We start from the raw sequence: 20,779 nt of genomic DNA on the forward strand, positions 1-20,779 counted from the left end.
TCAGAATGGCTGTGTTTACTTGCTCTCCTATTACATTTTTATGGTGGTTACAATAATTCAGAGCTGGGTTTCATAAATGAGGGCACAGAACAGCAGCAACAATAGCATTTAAAATCATGCATCTTACCCTACACTATCAAGGTCAACAAAAATTATTTGCCTGAGTTTTATACTTAATTTGTGGTACAAGATTATAAAAATGGAGGGGTTAAATTCTCTTGCCAAAACCACAGCACCATGAGGTTAGAAGGGAATCTCTTAGAAGTATGGTTAAATTTGCTTAATCTCTAGTTGCGAGTTCAGTGAAAACTACTGGCAGGCACTATTAAGGTGAAGGGGTGATGGAGGATTTTAAGAGATCTGGTAGGGGAACTGTGTAGAGTAAAAGAGCTTTATTGTAGCTTCCGCAATAGGAAAGTAGGCAGCAACAGATGGTGCAGAATGAAAGTTCACAGCAAACCCTCTTCCTTCAGATTCTGGATACTTTTGTGGAACAGAATATACATACCTCAGTACAAAAATCTGGCTTTACATTTGAAATTGAAATGAATATTCAGGCACCCATCTTCCCAGGCTGCTATATAAGATTATGTTGTTAAAGATAGGCAAGCTGCCTCAAATGACAGAAGAAAAAAACCAACCTGAATCTCCAACCAAATTAAGTCTTGATTTTGAGGTAAAAAAATATTTTCAAGTGCTGTTTAAAATATTCATGTACTTCCAATTCCTCTTTGCTTGTATGCTTGTCTAAAACAAGCCCAGAAAAATATTGCATTGTAACTCAAATGAGCTCAGGAAACTTTTGTAGTTTCAACAGAAGACATATAATGGGAAAAGCTTCGTGTATGTCTATGTTTTTAGATATTTATTTCTATGTCATTTTGTGCAATGTCATCATCTGACTAAAACTTATTGCATTACTAGAATTAAGATCTACAAAATTATGACATAACTCTATACTATATTTATCCTTAATTTAATTACACTGCCCCCAGAGTGAGGAATATGTTTAAATAAGATAAAGAGATTTAAATAAGCTTTGAGGTGGACTTGAAGGCCTAATTATTCATGAATTTTTGGAAACCATATTTAAACATAATAATCCACAGTGATATCTCACACCAACCTGATGTGATTTCAATACAATGCGAATAAATATTCCTACCATACCTGAGGTTAATCTTGAAAGAATATTATGCAATCAAGACAAGAATGTTATGTAATCAAGAATGAAGCTGAACACTTTCCCCCAAAACCATGAAGAAGGAGGCTTCATACCTTTTTTGTAAGCTTTGTTCACTGTTTCATTCTTTGCTTCATTAATTAGGCATTGCTTTTTACACCACAGGCACCTAAGGTCACATAGCAATTGTTTCTTATTTTTTATAGACTGCCCAAAAGATATTCAATGCCAGTTCAACAGATGGAAAGCCACCAGTAATTTACAACACTACTCATGACTGGAATATTGATGGGACACTGCCCACAGGTTGTGACTACTCCTCCTGCAATGTCATTAAGGAGCACTTACAAAGGATTCATCACCAGCAGGGGATTCTCAAACAAACAAATTTGTTAGGCAACATATATCTTCAGCTGAGAAGTACAACTCCTGCACACCAGAAGGACAGGCATGTTTCTTTATCCTTCTCAGAATAACAGCCCCTAAACACACTGTTCCGTAACTAATATAGTTAAAAAATTTTCCTTTTCCAGTTCTCCCCTTGCCTATACATCCTCTGTCCTACCCCAACCGGCTGATGTTTCTTTTCTTCTTAGAAAATAATTCCCTGCCTTTCATCTCCTTTGTAATGTTCACTCCCTGTTCTATGACTGGATGACAGTTTCATCACTTCTACGTGACTACGTACAAATGGAGTTCTGAGACATTTTGCAAAAGCCCCTCTATCAAGGAATGGCATTGCCATTCTTCAAAAGCAAATTTCAAACTAAATGCGTCAAGCACAGGTATTTAAAGTTAATAAACTTTACACAAGACTTGTCAGGTTTTTTTTTATTTACAAATAGTATAATACAGTTGTGTTCAGGTTTTCTACTTTAAACCAAATGTGTTAGAATCACACAGTCTTTCATTAACTAGGGCACCACAGCCAATAACAATCTGTTGTAAACAATAGTACTTGACAACAAAATTTCAACAGTAACTTCACTGCAATAGTCTATCCAATGTGTTCTATGTATTTTCCAGTTTAAAGCACTGTGTGTCTGTTAAGTTAAAAAGAATATTCTCAACATGACCTTTTAATTGAATTTACAGTATTTAATTGTTTTCAGTCAAATGTTTCACAAGGGCAGTTATGCTAGAAAGAATAGTATTTTCCAGTTAAAATCAATAGGAAAATGTTCACTGAGTTCAATGGGCAAAAGTCAAGTCTGAAGAGAACATCATCAATCTACTACAAACCCAGAAAGCATATGCAGCCATTTAAACTACAAATACATTTTCACAGAGTGCTTTCATCCAGATTTAGGTGACAGGATTTACATCTATTGGAAAGCCATCTTTATATACTTTATAAAAAGTGATCTAAAAAAGTGACTTTTAGATATTTTTTGCCTTATCTCTTACCATGTGATATGATCAAGGTAATAAGCAATGCGAATGAAATCTAGATGCACAGACAGCTGTCGCAGACAGCTCACACCATGCTATTAAAGACTCTTTCCATCTCATTTTTAATGATATTGCAGCAGACATGTTCCTGAACTGTTTTTATTTCCTTCCTTTTTATAAGTATGTTCTACTTACTTCAAGGAAACACCAAATAAGGTGTTAATGATCATATTTACCCTAGATAATCGAAGAACTTTCCTGAAAAATATCATGCTGTTCTTCAGGCTTTTATACAATGATTACCAGCAGATATCAAGTGCTTACTCTGAATATGATGCACATTAACATACTGGGAACCTCATTAATGCTGTGTACTTAAATGGTTATGAATTAACATGTGTACCCATCTGAATTTGAAGATTGGAGTTGTTTAGCCTGATGGAACTGGAATGTTGGTGTTACTTCTCAGAAAAGGCACAGATTCTATGCTGGGCTACCATAAGCAATGTGTTCAAATCCAAATAGCTGTCATAAAATACAGGTAAATCATTCAGCTTTTCTATATCATGTTCCTCCCACAGCTTCCTTTTGTTTGCAAATCTATGAAGAGGGGCCATTAAGGAATACAACACAAACAATGCAACAGTAATCTTTTTCTTGAAAATAAATTCAAAACTCTAATATGGAGCAATCTTAAGGGATAATCACAGAATCACAGAATGTTAGGGATTGGAAGGGACCTTGAAAGATCATCCAGTCCAATCCCCCTGCTGGAGCAGGAACACCTACATGAGGTTACACAGGAACGTGTCCAGGCGGGTTTTGAATGTCTCCAGAGAAGAAGACTCCACAACCTCCCTGGGCAGCCTGTTCCAGTGCTCTGTCACCCTCACCGTGAAGAAGTTTCTTCCCAAATTTAAATGGAACCTCCTGTGTTCCAGTTTATACCCGCTGCCCATTGTCTTATCATTGGTTGTCACTGAGAAGAGCCTGGCTCCATCCTCGTGACACTCATCCTTTAGATATTTATAAATATTAAAGAGGTCACCCCTCAGACTCCTCCAAGCTAAAGAGATCCAGCTCCTTCAGCGTTTCCTCATAAAGGAGATGCTCCACTCCCTTAAGCATCTTTGTGGCTCTGTGCTGGACTCACTCCAGCAGTTCCCTGTCCTTCTTGAACTGAGGAGCCCAGAACTGGACACAATATTCCAGATGCAGTCTCACCAGGGCAGAGTGGAGGGAAGGAGAACCTCTCTTGACCTACTAACCACCCCCCTTCTAATACACCCCAGGATGCCACCGGACTTCCTTGCCACAAGGGCACAGTGCTGGCTCATGGTCATCCTGCTGTCCACCAGGAGCCCCAGGTCCCTTTCCCCTACGCTGCTCTCTAACAGGTCATTCCCCAACTTATACTGGAACCTGGTTCCTACCCAGATGCAGAAGACTACACTTGCCATTCTTATATTTCATTACATTTTTCCCTGCCTAGCTCTCCAGCCTATCCAGGTCACATTGGAGGGTAGCACAGCCTTCTGGCATGTCAGCCACGCCTCCCAGTTTGGTGTCTTCAGCAAACTTGCTGATAGGGCACTCTAGTCCCTCATCCAAGTCATTGATGAATATATTCAATAGTACTGGTCCCAGTACTGAACCTCGAGGCACTTCACTAGATACAGGTCTCCAACTAGACTCTGCCCCATTGACCACAACTCTCTGGCTTCTTTCCTTCAGCCAGTTCCCAGTCCACCACACTGCGTGATCATCCAGTCCACACTTCCTCAATTTAGCAGAGAGGATGCTGTGGGAAACTGTGTCAAATGCTTTACTGAAATCAAGATAGACCACATCCATTGCTTTGCCATCATCTAGCCACCTGGCTATGCTCTCATGAGGTTGGTCAAGCCATGTTGACTGCCTTTAATGACCCTCTTATGCTTGATATGCTTTGAGATGGCACCAAGGATAAGTTGTTCCATCACCTTCCCAGGGATGGAGGTGAGGCTAACTGGTCTACAGTTACCCAGGTCCTTCTTCTTGCTCCTTTTGAAGACTGGAGTGACATTTCTTTTCCTCCAGTCCTCAGGCACCTCTTCCACTTCCCAAGACTCGGCAAAGGTGATGGAGATTGGCCTAGCAATGACCTCAGCCAGCTCCTTCAGCACCCGTGGGCGCATCCCATCTGGACCCATGGATTTATGGATGTCCAGATTGCCTGATTGCTCCCTAACCCAATCCTCATCAACTGAGGCAAATTCCTCCATTTTCCTGACTTCCTCTGGTGGCCTCAGGGGTACGGAGCTCCTCAGGACAGCTTTCAGCAGAGTAGACAGAGACAAAGAAGGCATTCAGTAACTCCGCTTTCTCTGTATCGTCTGTCACCAGGGCACCCACCTCGTTCATCAGTTCATCAGGTGCCTCTAGTGTTAGTTTTATCTGCAATGTATTATGTATTATTTGTTATCATTACAAACTAATCTTTGGAGCAAACTTTATATTTCTTTGATGAAGACCTAGTAAGAGACATAGCAAGTGATGATGTCAGACTTTGATGAGATTGGAAAAGAATCCAGTGATATATGGGAGAGGCTGAGCCTTAAAATGCTTTTGAAAAAGTGTGTGAGATTTTTTTCTCCTCAAGTAGAAATAATATGACTTGTCCAACATTATAACCAGAAACATGCTTTAGGGTTATTTAAGAGAGGAAGATCTGCATAACAGAGACAGTCTGACCTTAGAATGTTAAGCCAGAATCTTAAACAAAAGAGTTTCATGTCAGATGGGCTTTTGCTTCTCTCAGTGATGCACATAGTGTGCAAGTAGTGCCATGCCTTTAACTGCTTTTCATGGACAGTGCCTCTTTTGATTGAACAAATCAGGGTAGCTCAAGCACTTTGATGTACTCAGGAGGAAATCCAGGGTACCCATGCACACTGATGCAAAGTGGTCTCTTAATAGCCATCCACTTCTTGGAAATACATAAAAATGGTTCTTTAGTGTGTTGATGCATAGGAATGTCAAACAAATGGGTGCATAGTGATCCAGTACAGATAGACTAGGGATCTTGAAGTGAAAAACCTACATCTGCTCCAAATTCTTACAATATTCCATATACAATGGTAGCAGTTTCAATAATAAACAGCCTATACTTGAAAAATTCAAGCCTTGAGTAGATCCCTCAACTGTAATTCAGTGATCTATCCTGTAATCAATAATAGTTCTCAGAATTGCTACAGAGTTCTGCATAACTCAAGCAAATTGCTACAGCCCAGATGCATTCACCCTAACTTACAACTACGTTTGAGTAGATGTCCATGAATATCCAAATCCTGTCCGCAAGAAACTTAATTGGATGTACATGATAAGCTGGTTTTAATTGATGCTCCACTCTATTCTAACAGGGGAAGGACCATTTCCCTACCTCAAATGTGTTTTATGATAATAATTGTGCTAAGTTTTATGGGGTGCTTATCCAGTCATGGATGCCATATGTATCCTAGGTGTTTATAACAATACAAACTCAGATTCTCTAACTGAAATCATCTGTATCACTGACATTGAAATATCCTTGTTAATAAGTAGACTCATTCACAGTTAAGGAGAGGATAAATCAATGTGGTATTTTTATAAAATGGAAGTCTGCACATAGCATTCCCTGGGAATAAAAAGGTGTGATCCCTGTCTTGAAGTGTTATGATCAGAAGTGGATACACACAAAAACTGAAGGTAAATAGACAAAAGAAGAAGAGAAAGAGAGAAAAAGGATAATGTGAATGGTAATTACAGACAAATCTTAGAAAATGAGACTCTGAACTTTGATTCATAAACTCTTTTGGATATAGCTATAGAAGCTAAAGAGGTTACTCTTCGCACCTGTTCTTCCACAACCTCTTCTAGAGGCTAGGGACGTTTCTCAAGAACTGCATTTCACGTGGAGTTTTGCTAGCTCGGGCCCACAGCATATTAAGCAAAAGGATGTTTTTCTGTCAGACAGAGGAGAATAGGAGCTGTTGCAGCTCGGGAACAACAGTCTTCTCCATTCCAGTCTCCCTGCTGTGGATGCAGAGGAAAAAAAAAAAAAAAAAAGACTTCCCTGTTAAATTAAAGGAAAGAACTAATGGGTGTTTCCTAAAGCAAAGGTACGGCTGGAGGTCAGATCTGCTGACTGCAAGCTCTCCCTGGCCTGATCTGCTCTCCACAGCTCTGAAATGAAACAGCAGTCTGGACTTTAGTCTGTGTAGAAGATTCTCAGCTGAGAAATTGCCTTTTAAAGCAGTGAATTAACCCATCAAGCATGAGCTTGCCTGTAGGATGTGAATATGCAGACACATTAAAAAGTATTTGCTTATACATTTCCCTTTTGTCTAAAAACATTCTCATGACACCCCTAAAAGGAATACTGTAGTAATAGATGTCTTGTCTTACATTTCCTCTGCATGGCCCATGTTATTTCTTCTTATTTGTATTAGGTCAGGCAGATTCTTTATCAAAGAGGATGGCTTTTAGGCTCCTAAAGGCAGCCATAAGAATGAAAAAGAGAAATAAGCAAGCCTTGAAACACTTTATGTCAGCTTTCCCAGCTAGGAGACTATAGTCTAGAATCATTCTGTGGTCATTTCTGTGTGATTTGCAGTTGTTTCCTGGAAGAGACGGGGACTAATGGTTTGTGTAGATAGGTCTGCCCAGCCACTTGTCAGCTCTTACATCTGCCACAGTCTGATTTGGAGAATGGTGCCCTTGCTGTTAATGGGAGTCAGGATAACACAGGAGCTCATTCTAAATCAATCCAGCTTGCTGTAGGTGTATGAGAGAGAATTCTGAGAAATATATAAGTGTGTTGGAAAGAGTGGAGAGAAAAGCAGGGGATAAGAGTGCAACCAAACCTTCATCAGGCTCCTGCAGTTTCCATCTGGACAATCCTCTCTTACCCAGTAAGTACCTGCTTTAAGATTCCGCGTAGTGTCCTCTGCATGTGGATGTCTGCTCACACCGTGTCCTGGAGTTGGAAATGAACTGCTAGCTGTCTGACACAAAAGTGAGAATGTTACAGGTACCTGATCATGGAAAGAGAAGAAATCTAGGAGTCTAACAGCCATGAGATCAAATCCTATATGTTATTGAAAATCTTAAACTAGCTATGTCTAAACCCACTTATCCAGTGATAAAAATATAATTTTAATCAACAAGAAAATCCGGGCTTCAGGTTTTTTCAGAAGGTGAGGAAGCCAGCTCCAATATCCTTTATGAATGTATTAATATATTTTCTAGTTTGGCATGTAATTAGGAGACTTATTCCCAAATGTTAAAGGCATCAAGTGATTCAGTGGAAACTATGAAATGATTAGGACTGCCTACAGTCAAGACATTTACTTAAAAGCTTTCCTAATGAATTAAAGTTAACTTAAGGCAATACACTTTACAATGCCAAGAGTCTACTGGAGACACATCTCAATAGATATGCTCTTCTTCTGTTCCAGCATGCTGCCTCTAAGGAAAGTTTTCACCATCAGTTATGTGTATTAGGGCAAATCTAGTACTGATCAGTAATTTCTAAGTTTATATGGCATAGGTGTTCATCAAAACTCATCAACAGCATATCCAAAAAGGCATATAAAAGAATGAGCCTGATCAATGAAATTAATGTGAAATGGAGGGTTGAGCATTTTATTTTTTGGTTTGATATTGTTGTCTTAGCTTCATAGAGGCATCAGGTAATTGGGCTTTCATCCAGTTCTTACTCACTTTTGAGTTAATCCTGCTTGGCATTCATAGCATTTACATATGGACAAGAAGAACAGAGCAATCACAAAAATCTGCAAACATGGAAAAGCTGTCATTTTTACCACAGTAGCATTTGCTGCATGGATAGAAACCTAAAACTCAAACTTCAGTTAGATCACAGCTATGCAAGTATTTGCTCACACTTCAACGCTGAATAATATTGTGGCAGGCGTACTGGACCTTTACTGATAATACTGCCAGAATGACATAAAAATAGTCTACAGTCCATTTTAAGTTCAGCTCAATATGCCAATCATCAATTTACAGGAAACTCACTAGCTGAGAAGACAGAATTAAACAGAGTTCTATTCTCAAATCTTTCATCTTTTTTTTCTCTTTGTGTTAATTGGAATTTTCAGATTTTCATCACACCACAAGACATAGACACTCCAAAAATACCACTGAAAGTGCACACTTTTTAAAAATAACCACAATAGAGTATTTTCAAGCTTGTACTATTCTCCTGCATATCATTTTTGCAGTTCCAGTAGGTCGAGGTACCTGTGATACTCTAGTTATGCAGAAGTAGAAAGTTATGACCAAGTAAAAAGGCAAAACAACTTGTATGAATAAATTCGGGGAAGCACTTAAATCTCCAAGTCACTCCAACAAGATAATGGAATTTAAAGCACCAAAGACTGCTCTATTCATCTAGTTTTCGCAAGTATACTTTCAAAAGACCTGCATTTTACAGAGAAAAAAGTCAATGTGAGCAGGAACTCTACATTATTTTGCTGGTCTGTTAATAAGAACTAATAAGAAAGGATGTTTTTTCTCTGCCTCTTAGAAGCAGTGGTGAATGTCTTGTTTACAAGTCAAAGTAATATTGAACTTGTTCTGAAATATCGCTTCAGTTTATTCATTTCTACCAGCCTAGTAAATGCCAGAAAGTATTTCCAAAGTAGTCATGGTTTAACCCTAGCAGGCCGCTAAGCCCCACAGAGACACCCCCTCACACCCTCCTAGTGGGTGGAGGAGAGAATCGGCAGGGTAACGGCAAGAAATCTTGTCCGTTGAGTCAAAGACAGTTTAATAGGTAAAGCAAGGCTTTACAAACATGAATATGTTATGAACAATGTTTTGGTCTCAAATCCAAAGCACAGCGCTCTACAAGCCGCTATGAAAAAAATTAATTCTATCCCAGTTAAAACCAGTACAAAATCAACACAGCATAGAAGCATTTGTAAAGGACTGAAATATTTGGAAAGTGCTTGAAATTAAGCCTACATAAATATACTGGCAAAGCATTGTGCATGACAAATTACTTTCCTTAGCTTCCAGCCAATTAGCTAGCTTAAATTCCAATTTACAGGTTGGTGTAGATCCCTTTCAAGTACATTCCAATGTAGTAATAATTTCTGTCATTTTAAATATATTGGCCCAGTGCACATTACCATGTAGTAGTACACAAATCTACATGGCCACTTTGTTACCAGCTCTTTTGGCAACACAGTTTTTACTCTGTCTCTATGGATTACATGCAGGTCTGTGATACTGCACACGTGGATGAACCTTTGGATGCACCTTTGCACTTTCTCTAGGGTTTGGGTTAACCCTGAAAGTAAAGGACAGGACAAATAAAAAAGAAAATGTCAGGACAAGTCTGCTAGCTTGAGGAGGCTTCTTGTGAACCCTATAATTCAGAGGTAAACGCTGGTAGAGGAAAGGCAAATGGAAAATCAAATCAAATCAAATCAAATTGAAGGCTAAAGCTGTATGCCGCAAGGATTTCCTAAAAGACCTTGTGAAAATCTCTGCCAAAAATTAGTGCTTGCTTAAGAGGCAAGAAATAGCTTTGGGAGGGTAGACAGGAAAACAATCTTCTTTTCTTCTGTTACTCTACAATTCAGGGTAATCGACTTTCGATTACAGCGGTATATACTCATTTTCTTCCCTATAACCCAAGAGTCTAGTCTGAATAACACAGTTTTCCCAGAGCTACACCATTAAGATGCACAAAAGTGCATGGGTGTGTGTCTGTGTCTGTATTCATATCTGAGCAAGGAAGCAAGCTAATCTCAAAATCACGTTCTTCAGAATATTTCACAGAGTTAACTGTATATTGTAATTTTAATTCTGCCAGAATTTCTCCATACTTAAATAGGATAACACTTCTCCTATTACCTCAGAAAAGATGAAGAAAAGAGAATCAGTTCTGAAAAAAAATAATAATGTTAAAAATGGCATGCATTTTTGGCATGTTTACAGTCATTAACCCAAAACTATTTTTATGTTCTTCACCAGAATACTTCCTTTACTTTCATTTTATTATTGTATCATACCTGCCTAGCTACTGAAGTATTTCATACTAGCTTCAGCTTCAGTTCTGTTCTCCTTTTCTTAGCAGCTCCTGATGTATCTCTGGCACACAGCTTTCATTGGCTCTATCAGAAAAAAAATATTATAGTGCATCTAGGAGGTGCACTCAAGAATAAACCAATGCAGTCCCTGAAGAGTAACAAATTATACCTAACACAACCAAATAAGGCAGGCACTTCGCAAAATAATTTCTTTTTCACTTGTGGAGAATCACAGTTTTGTGAAAATCACATTCCACTTTCATACGACTTCCAACCCTCTTGGCTAGTAGCAACTCTTTAAAGTGAACAATGTAGAAAAGAGGCGGTTGCTGGGAAAACACTTTCCTCCCAAAATTTATTTGCATTTAAAATCAGGCTCAGCCCCCAGGCGCAAGTGTCTAGCAAAAACACTAGAAGACCAAGCTCTGTCTGTGGGGCTACACAGCACTGCATTGGCACAGTAGCGTACCTGCCTGCCCACCTCCTCAACTAATGGCAGTGAAACCAGCTGCTGCAGTCACCTCCCCTCGCCTTCCCTTCCTCCTACACAGGCACAGACCGAATCCGCACACTGGCCTTCTCCATTCCCCAGCTCAACGTGTGCACAGAGACTGCACAGATTGCCTGAGCTGCACCTGCAGCTTGAAGGAAGCTGTAGCAGAAGGGGAATATGTGTCCCTGCCTTTGCTCTCTTATTTGTTGCACAGCAGATTCATATTAAATTGATTAATAACCAAATTGTAAAGGGCTGTATGTGTTTGGTTTTTTTTATTAAATCTGTTTTTCCTTTCATTAGGACTATCATTCAGTTAAGCATTTCAGAACATAATGTTTCATTTTCTTCTGTTAATATTTCCCCTTTTCATTTGCATCAACATTCTACAACCTCCTCATTGTTTTTGACATTTATTCTTCTGTTTCTTCCCTGTGGTCTTCTTGATTTCTCTGTCAATTATTATTTTATACACATTATTAATCACTTCAGAGTCTGCCCACTTTTTCAAAACATTAAGCATTAACTTTTTAAATAAACAAACATTTTTAAAGATCTGCATATAATATTTGTTTTGTTGTTTGTTTTAAGTAGTGCATAAGATTTCCACCAGAAATCCCAATCTTACCTTTCTATAGCAATGTATAGGACTGCAATAATCCTGCATTGTGGTGGATTTCAAGGCTCTTGTGCAGGTAAGGTGGAACCAGCAGTGTCTGGAGCAATGCAAGAATTGCTACAATAGCAGCTCTCAATCACATAGAAAAGTTATCAGACAATTGTCACATATCACATAATCTCTGAGCCTGTTCACTGTACAGGAAACCAAGGAAAGTGTTGTCCTATCTCTTTATACTTGTCCTACATTCACCAAGCTGGGATGATGGAATTCCTAGTTTGCTTTTGTCTTTAGTTTATGAAATCACAACAGAATGACCTCAAGTATCTAATTAAACACTTCTTTGGCTCAGACCTATAAAGTCATTTAAGTCCTTAACTAAGTAAAGGTTAGGCACCTGCACTTCTGTGTAATCTGAGTCTGCATCCTTTTAGCAATAACAAAGCCAAATCCATCCTGAGACTCTAACACATTCCTTTTTTTATTCATTTGTTTGGGAAGGGGAGAAGGTTCTTCTCCTTTTTGGTGGATATTTCCAGTGAACTATTATCTTGCATTTGTTCAGATTGCTAATTCTCCTTATATAAACAGCCTAACTGCCGAATGCATATCCATGGTAACTGATTTAATACAGAATCAGTCTGCAGTGGTATTAACTTGGTGTTGTTAATGTCAGTGGGAGATCTCCTACTGATTTCAGTGCTGCCAGTAACTTTACTGTTCTCATAAATTGCACACAGAACCCTGACTACCATCAGTGTTATTATGAGATACCGAGCATATCTATAAGAAGTATAAGCTTAACAAGGTTTCCATATCAGAGGTTACCTGCTATCATTAATAAGTTAGCATCTGACATACATACACCATGTATCTGATATACAGGGAAGCATCCTGGGCTGGACCCTGCTATCACTCATGCAGGTATCCTCCTGTACTTGCAGAGAGCGCTGGATCTATTGCTCTTGCCTTTGAGACTGTGCCTCCATACCTTTCAACCATCAAATTAGATATCTCAAGTTCCAGTGCCTCAAGTGGTCTTCATCTGACACAGTCATTTATTGATTGCACTATTTATGATGTTATTGATACTCAGCTATAACATCAACTCTCATTATTCTTCCCAACTGCTTTCCCCCTGATCCGGTCAATGAAGAGAAGCCTTGCTTTAATTTCAGTAATATATGAACTCTGGGCAGGTTGCTCCAGGTGACCAATCAATTGCACAACTCAATACCAATCACGAGGCCCTCTCTGGAGGTGTTACAGCAGAAATCCTTATTGTTCAGTTACAGCCTTGGATGATAACTGTTTGGTGATGTCAGCTACCTTTCCCTATTCATGATGCCACACTATCTCTGTGAAGACTCTCAAAAATAATTTTTTATAATGACTTAGTGCACATAGCATTTCCTCTGTATTTCCTACAACGTCATATCTTTGTTCACTGATTTTCCAGTATATCTGCCCACCTTCCCACTTTCTCATGATAAACGAATTAATATGCTTATGAAATTTATGTTCAGTGACCTCACTGATAAATCTAAGAACAACTCAGGCTTTGTTACTGTAGTTACTTGTTAATTTATGGTTGCTCAAACAACACCAGTACTAAATGTCAATTATTTAAAGGTAAAGACAAAAAAAAAAAAAAAAAAAGCACAGTTTCAAGAAACAATGTGAGGACCTTGCTGTATTTTCATTTTTCATGAAGCATTGTGCAATATATAACCTTCACATTTGCTTAAAATAGTCCAGAGGAAAAAGGAGTAAGTAGGAGTACAATCAATAAAACAATCCTAATTAAAGAAAAACAATTGTGTCCTCATTGTTACAAAACTATAAGCATGATAAAATAAGTGTACTAAAAGTATATAAGTTCATTTGTTTCATAGCATCATGAATTCTTTGTGTCCGTAGATCTAAGAAGCTTTCAAAATACTCTGAAAGGCCTTGGGTGTAATCAACAAGCATTTTGTGTATCTGATTGTATATCAGAAAATATACCTGTTACCCACTGTAAGAATAGTAATAAATATGGAATGTAAAGAATGTACCCATACAAAAATTGATATTTTCCTCAGAAACTTTTTATGCGGATAAAAGCCTAAAGTCAAGTTTGGTTTGAGATCACTCTCAAGGAATTACAGATTAGAAAACTTATTATAATTTTACACTACTACATACCACAGATCCAAGCACACAAATACTTTTTTGGATAGACTTGTTTCATACTGTGCAGATCCAGTCCTGTGGGTCCCATCTGTTTCTGGAATGAAACTGCATGATCTTAAAGCCCTTTGATTGAAGGCTATGACATTACCTGCCAGAGAGTAATGATAAATAGCCTTTACAGGCCTGCTATAGAACAGCCCAGATTCCAGCAGCTGAACTGCCATTTTCACAGCAGACAAGTAGACAGGTCAGGGAACTTCTGTTTTTTGTGGAGAGACAGTACCCATGATTAGACTAATTAAACTCATTTTCTGTGCCTCATTACAGATGACAGGGAAAACAGTTTCCTTCTCTGCCTTTTCTTTTCTCAAACGAGTATTTACCTTTTCTGGAACCAACAATATTTTAAGTCATGAAGCTTTTATTTTAGAGTGTGTGTATATATGTTTGTAGGCATGTGTGTATATGTGCATGCATTCACACCTTTTTGTTTCAGAGGAATACTGAAAGTGAAGATGTAAATATTTGCAGGAAGCATCCTGATACACAAGAAGGAATGCATGGAAAATTATATACACGATTGCTTCAAGATTGTGGTAAAGAATCTGGGCTTCATTTTCAGAGTCCATATGCAGCTTCAGAACTAATAGGAATTATAAATGTACACCTTTAAAAAGATGAGAGCACCTCTTCTTTTTCCATGATGGAAGGAAGTAGAGGCCATTTTCGCAGGTGGCCTCCAATGTTAAGTGAATCAAATTCAAATATTAGGTGTATCATCATCTATGCAAGCCCCACAGTTAGCTGCACTACTTACTACACAGGGTATTTTTCTGTAGGAATGTATTAAGATTTCCCCAAAGTTGTATTAAGGAAAAACTCTTGATTAAAGTCTGAAAAGGATATTGTAATGAATTCCTCAGCCTATGTTGTTTTTTATTTTGTTTTTGTTTTGGGGGTTTTTTTTGTTTGTTTATTTTGTTTTGTTTTCTCTCAAGATCTCAACATAATATTCCAGTAATAAGAAAACAAAATTACTGTTCTCTAATTAAAGCAGGTGGGAAAATATACAAACACAATAAAGACCAAAGTCTTCAAAATATAAAGCACATGGAAATTTCTGGCAAATTAACAACTACTGCTAACTTTAAAGCAATGATTCTGATAAATGCAAATCAGACATACTTAGGAAATATAAAGCCACGTTTAGTAATAGTGAAATATTGCAAGCAATTTTTAACATGTCCGTTCTAAAAGTAGAGCAAAACACGATCATCCTAAAAACCAGTATGGTGGGCTTTAAGTGTGTCAATTTCAAGTCAAATTACTTTGACTAAGCTAACATCCAAAAAAGAACCATTTGTAGGAAACTATAAAAAGTTAAATAAGTGGAATTCTAAGTCATTTCTATCAATACTAATTATGTCACTGCAACAAGGTTAAATTAGTTGACTGTATAGTCAATATTCCCAGAGTAGTCTGGATTTCGTGTCTTAATTATTGTGTCTTTTTTAACTGAACAAATTAAAGTCCATTGCTGTGCTGTGGGCTCACCGTTTTTCCCCCTAGTTATTCAAAGCTTTTGCTAGTTAAATAGGTTTTTCCTAGTAGAAAGATAACTGAGGCACATATAGTTGATCTGAATCACTTCCTACTGGAGATACAGTTCAAGTCACTTATGCCTAAAGGAATTAATTTTAAATTCAGATATCTAACTCTAAGAAAGAAAACTTTAAGAGCAAAGTCTGAGTTTAATTTTTGCTTATAGTATTTGTTTGTTTCATTACAGAAACTTTTGCAATTATTATAAATTTTCAAAATGAAACCAACTTAAAATAACACCTAAATACAGTCCTTCTTTTAGAAGTTAAACAGCCAAACCAACCCCTGTAAAAAAACTAATTATACAAATTACAGAGACAATTTTCAAAAAAGGATGGTTTCATGTTCTGAGTCCTGTTTCATGTAGAGCAATTATGAAAAGGTTGCAAATTCATTGTACATTTAGAAAAAATTGAATGAGACCCAGTAATTTTGACTGTCATGAAAGACAGTCCTTTCCAGTGATGCATAACATTATTAGGAAGAGGCTTCCTAGAAGAATAGCCCAGAATCTCATCTGTCAATTTTAAGAAAATAAATGCAAATGTGGATATATTGAATCAAATGTCAAATCTTTCAGAACATACTGTGTATTATTGTGATAATAAATTGGCTGAAAATAATTGGCATTTTTCCAATGATATTAATGAAAATTGGCCCTGTTTTTTTTAGAAATCACTACATAGTTCTCCATGTAAATTATTCAGTGCTCTATCCACTTGGTCCTGTGAATCAGCCTCAAACCTAGGTAAAGTTTTTTATCAATGAATAAATAGTCTTTTAAATAGTTTTTTTTAAACAGCTTTTTTTCAAGTAAATATTTTTCTATCTGTTATTTTCAGTACAAAAGGTAAAGCTGAATAGTTATGAGCAACTATTAAAGTCTAAAAATCTCTATATCTTTTAAAAAAAGAGTGTGCTACTTTAAGTAAAACAGACACAGTCAAAGAAAACAGACCTAAGAACTATCTTTAAAAAGTAAAAAAGAAAAAAAAATCTAATCTAAATATCTAAAAGTCTGTCTATTTTATAAACTTTCTATTGACTTTTCTTACAGAATGGCAAAGACATATTCTGAGAACTGCATGCGTTGATGCATAAGGAAATAAACAAATTGATGATGTGGTTGCATTACCATGCAATATGCCATTTTGGTTTTTAAAACCTTTCAAATTTTCTTGAGTTTCTTGATATTTTTTCTTCAGGAGATAGAACTGGGGGAAGAAAATGGCCACAATCCTGACATTTAGCACATTTCTTTCACTGTTTACTTGGTCCTTGTAAGAAGAAAGTTTTTCACAAAATGGAAAGCAATTGGTATAAACTCAATGTAAATCTTCATAGAAAAAAAATAAAAAAAAACCAAACACACAAACCAGCCAACCAACCAAAAAAACAATGCACACAAAACCAAAACACTCTGAAGAATAATTTTATTTTTTACAGCCCTGACAATACCTCACTAGCTTGGAAGACAAAGCTACAACCAAGTCATACCACACTGATTGCCAGGGTATGAAGCAGAACAGGGAAATATGAAATTTTAAAACTCCATTCACTTTCAAATCAAGATTTAGTAGAAAATGCTTTTTTAAATAGTGGTTATCCTTAACTGTCAAAATGCTGCTTACATGCTGTCTGGAAAATTATCATTCATATTCATTTGTCAGTACTTGATCCACTCTTCACAGTCAGGCAAAGAAAGAATGTTATAATTCAAGTCAAAGTTGGGTTTTGTCAATGACATTTATTGCTCCTAAATACAAATATGTAGACAAACGTTTCCCGTTTCTTAATGCTGCTTGCACATTTTGCAACGTTGTACTTCAGGCTAACCCTTCATAATCTCTATGTGAAAGTTACATTTGAGAGGGGAATTGGATCTTCTGTTATAAAGGAGACAGTATATGTTTTTTGATCTTTCAGTTTAGTGATATGCACTATCTTCTGACATGCTACAATGTCAAAGAAAGCTATTCCACAAAATCATGACCGTCACATTTTAGAGAATATACTTTGCATAATGTATCTCCACTAGAATTTCCATACAAGTTGTTAGTATGACAGTTAAATGCCTTCATGCATTTCTGTCACTTCATGTAATAAAATGTGAATCTTCCTATGCACACTGAAGACAAAAATGTACAATATGTAATGTAAAATCAAGATGTGCACAACCAGACCATGACAATATTCTATAAACAGGGGTAGTTGGTACCAGACTGAAATCTAGAAATTACAGTCTCTTAGGTATAATGGTTTCATTAAAATGTTCAAACAGTGTCTCCAAAGCTAATTTTCTTTCCAAAGTACCCATGCATAGAAAGTACAGCAATAAGACATCCCCCTGCTATGCCTTTCTGAATAGCAGATTAACTGCAGAACTAGAATGATGTCAATTTGTTTCAAAATATTGCAACAAAGCTTTTGAATGGCTGAGCAATTACTAACAGAGGGTGCAATTATAACCGAGTCACAGGGAATGCTTTAATATGGTATTTCTGCTATGTACAAGGAATAACAAGAAAATGTAATGAAAGAGGAATAATGAGACAGCTGGGTTTGACAGCACCTTGGCAGCTGTCACTAAGAAAGTAAGTGCATTATTTCAGTGGAGTCCATTCTTCAAGAGATCTCCTAAGGAAGAATGAAGAAAATAAGCATCTTGTCAGAGGGCAGGTGAAAGCATAACCAACAGTGGCTGCAGAATATTTACTTGAATCGAAACAAAATCAAATTTTTACACTAATTAGCACTTAAAAGACAGTTATTTGGGCAATTTTAACGAGAAATCTTTAATTTCTTTTATCTTCTTATGCCAGATCCCCAATTTGTTTTTTGTTAGCTGTTTGGACATGATATAAAAATCTATTCACTTGTAACCTCTCTTCCTCACAAGCTCACTCAACAATTCACTCTTTTGTTTCTGAATGAAATTTTTACAAAGTGCTTTTTGCCATTTGTCACATTAAGGTGGCTTAATACTATTTCTGCACTTAAATAGGTCCTGCCTGGAGCCAGCTGGTCTGCCTAGACAGGTTTTGGAGGAAGAAAATTAAGTTTCAGAAGCAATGGGCCAAATTCTCCTTTCAATTATCCATTTTAATCTTATTACATGCAAAATCAATGATACAATGTGCTCCCATGTTTTGCTAGTAGAATCAATATAATTGTATTTTATGGTATTCAAATGCTACAAATATGGCAAATGTTTTTATTAAAGATAAACAACCTCAACAAAACCTTCAAAAGAGAAAAAAAAAAAAAAGCTTTAGCTAGACTACTGCCCAAGTTCATATTTTGAACCATGTTGTTCTTAAGTTACCAAAAGCTACATGAAACAAACTACGAGATCAAATTGTATTGTGTCCAGTTTGGGCTCCTCAGTACAAGACAGACACGGGCAAGGAAGGGCTACTAAGAAGTTTAAAGGACTGAAGCATGTTTCCTGTGAGGAATGGTGGAGAGAGGTGGAACTCTTTAGCCTGGAGAAGTCTCAGGAGGGATTGTGTTAGTGTGTATAAACACACAAAGAGAGGGTGCAAACAGGGCAGAGCCAGGCACTATTCACTGAGGCAGGACCAGAGGCAATGAACACATACTGAAACACAGCAGCTTACCTCTGAACATGAAGAAAAGCTTATTGTTACTGTGAGGGTGATCCAGCACTGGCACAGATTGCCCAGGGAGGTTATGGAGTCTCCATCCTTGGAGATATTCAAAAGCTGCCTGGACATGATCCTGGGCAAACGGCTCTCAGTGGCCCTGCTTGAGCTGGGGGACTGGACCATATGACTTCCAGAGGTCCCCTCCAGCCTCAACTGTCTTGTGATTCTTCAGTTGACTGGTAAGATATAGCTGGCTATAATGTTTTGGTTCAGCAGCAAGTTTCTTTTCAAGATGCTTGAGCAGGCAGTTTGGACCAGATGACTCTAGTGACGTGTTCCAACCTTAGTCAGCCTTTGATTTTGTGATTCTCTGAAATATTCATATACTTGGTACAAAACTCTGGAAAAAATGCATGAACAAAAGATATCCAACAGCATAAGTTATTTCTTCAGCATAGTATTTCTTCACCCACTAAGTAATAAATTCTCTTTGGAATCTCCCTGTCTAAACAACTTACCCAAAAGAAGGAAGGTATCAGCACACCATCTGATAATATAATTCAGATTTGAGTGGTTTTGTTGTGATTTACCTTTTCAACTTTATAAACATGAAAAAAGTCCACTAAAAAGGTATTCTACCTTTATTTATGAAAGTTGTTTCTTGGGGTGTTTTTTTTGTTCTTTTTGTTTGTTCGTTTGTTTCTTTGTTGGTTTGTTGTTGTTGTTGGTTCAGGGTTTGTTTTTTTTTTTTTTTTGTGAAGGTACAGAAAATTGAACTGGAGTTCTTGTACAGTCTCCCTATTTGATAAAGTGCCAAACTCAGTCTACTTATCTACCTGTGTAAACTATAATCATCAGGTTTTAGAGCTCCAACTCAGCATTCAGCTGTTCACTGTTTTGGAAGCAAAGTCAGATAGACCTTTACCATCCAAACACAGGGTATCACAGTTAAGATTTGTTTAGGTAAAAGTCACAGCATCAGGAGCAAAGTACTATTGACATACATAAACCACAGAAATTGTCCCTTTAATTACCATTTGGAAGTATGACTTTTGATTTTTGGATATGCGTAAGAGGTTCTTGTGCCCTTCATAGTACTAGTTGACACTGTTACTGGTACTATCTGAATGAGCAAGAAATACTATTTACCATTAAATCTATAGTTATTAATACAAGGAAGACCAATAATAGAGTGTCTAGTATCACAAGAGAGACAGACCATGATTCCATTGTACTCACTCTAGAATTACTGTACTAAAACATGATGACTCCTCTCAAAAGGTTTAAAAAGTCTTCCTTTCTGGGCTTTCATCCTGTAATTCATACCTTTGTAGAGTAAGAAAAATATTCTTAAAACATTCATAACCAAGACAGAATTAAAGCACAAGAGTATTTTCTTCCATATCACATCACTAACCACTTATATTTCCCCATTGTTCTACTACACACACCCCAGAGCAATCCAAACAGGAAATTAGGTCTCCTGGCTTTCTCCACCATTTTTCAAAAGAATCTGTGCGTGAGAAGATAGCCTACTTCCTAGACTACATTAACACATGATAATTACATTTTCAAAGCAAAAAGGAGCACATGTCCTTTGTAGTCTTTGATGGTAACTATAAATTG

The 20,779-nt window shown here is 37.2% G+C and overlaps 1 protein-coding gene and 1 long non-coding RNA gene across 2 annotated transcripts in view; both read right to left on the reverse strand.

Annotated features, from left to right (window-relative positions):
* NALF1 (NALCN channel auxiliary factor 1) overlaps positions 1 to 20,779 on the reverse strand; it is a 472,983-nt gene that overhangs the window by 386,419 nt on the left and 65,785 nt on the right. The gene's annotated exons all lie outside the window — the stretch shown is intronic.
* Positions 17,186 to 20,779, reverse strand: part of LOC139827672 (uncharacterized) — a 19,838-nt gene continuing 16,244 nt past the window's right edge. Inside the window, exons 2-3 of the long non-coding RNA XR_011738595.1 lie at positions 19,166 to 19,553; positions 17,186 to 18,182 (exon numbers count right to left, since the gene is read on the reverse strand). This is a non-coding gene — a long non-coding RNA (uncharacterized lncRNA). The remainder of the gene's footprint in view (positions 18,183 to 19,165; positions 19,554 to 20,779) is intronic.

The sequence above is a fragment of the Patagioenas fasciata genome, chromosome 1 (assembly GCF_037038585.1).
Source record: "Patagioenas fasciata isolate bPatFas1 chromosome 1, bPatFas1.hap1, whole genome shotgun sequence".
NCBI lineage: Eukaryota > Metazoa > Chordata > Aves > Columbiformes > Columbidae > Patagioenas > Patagioenas fasciata.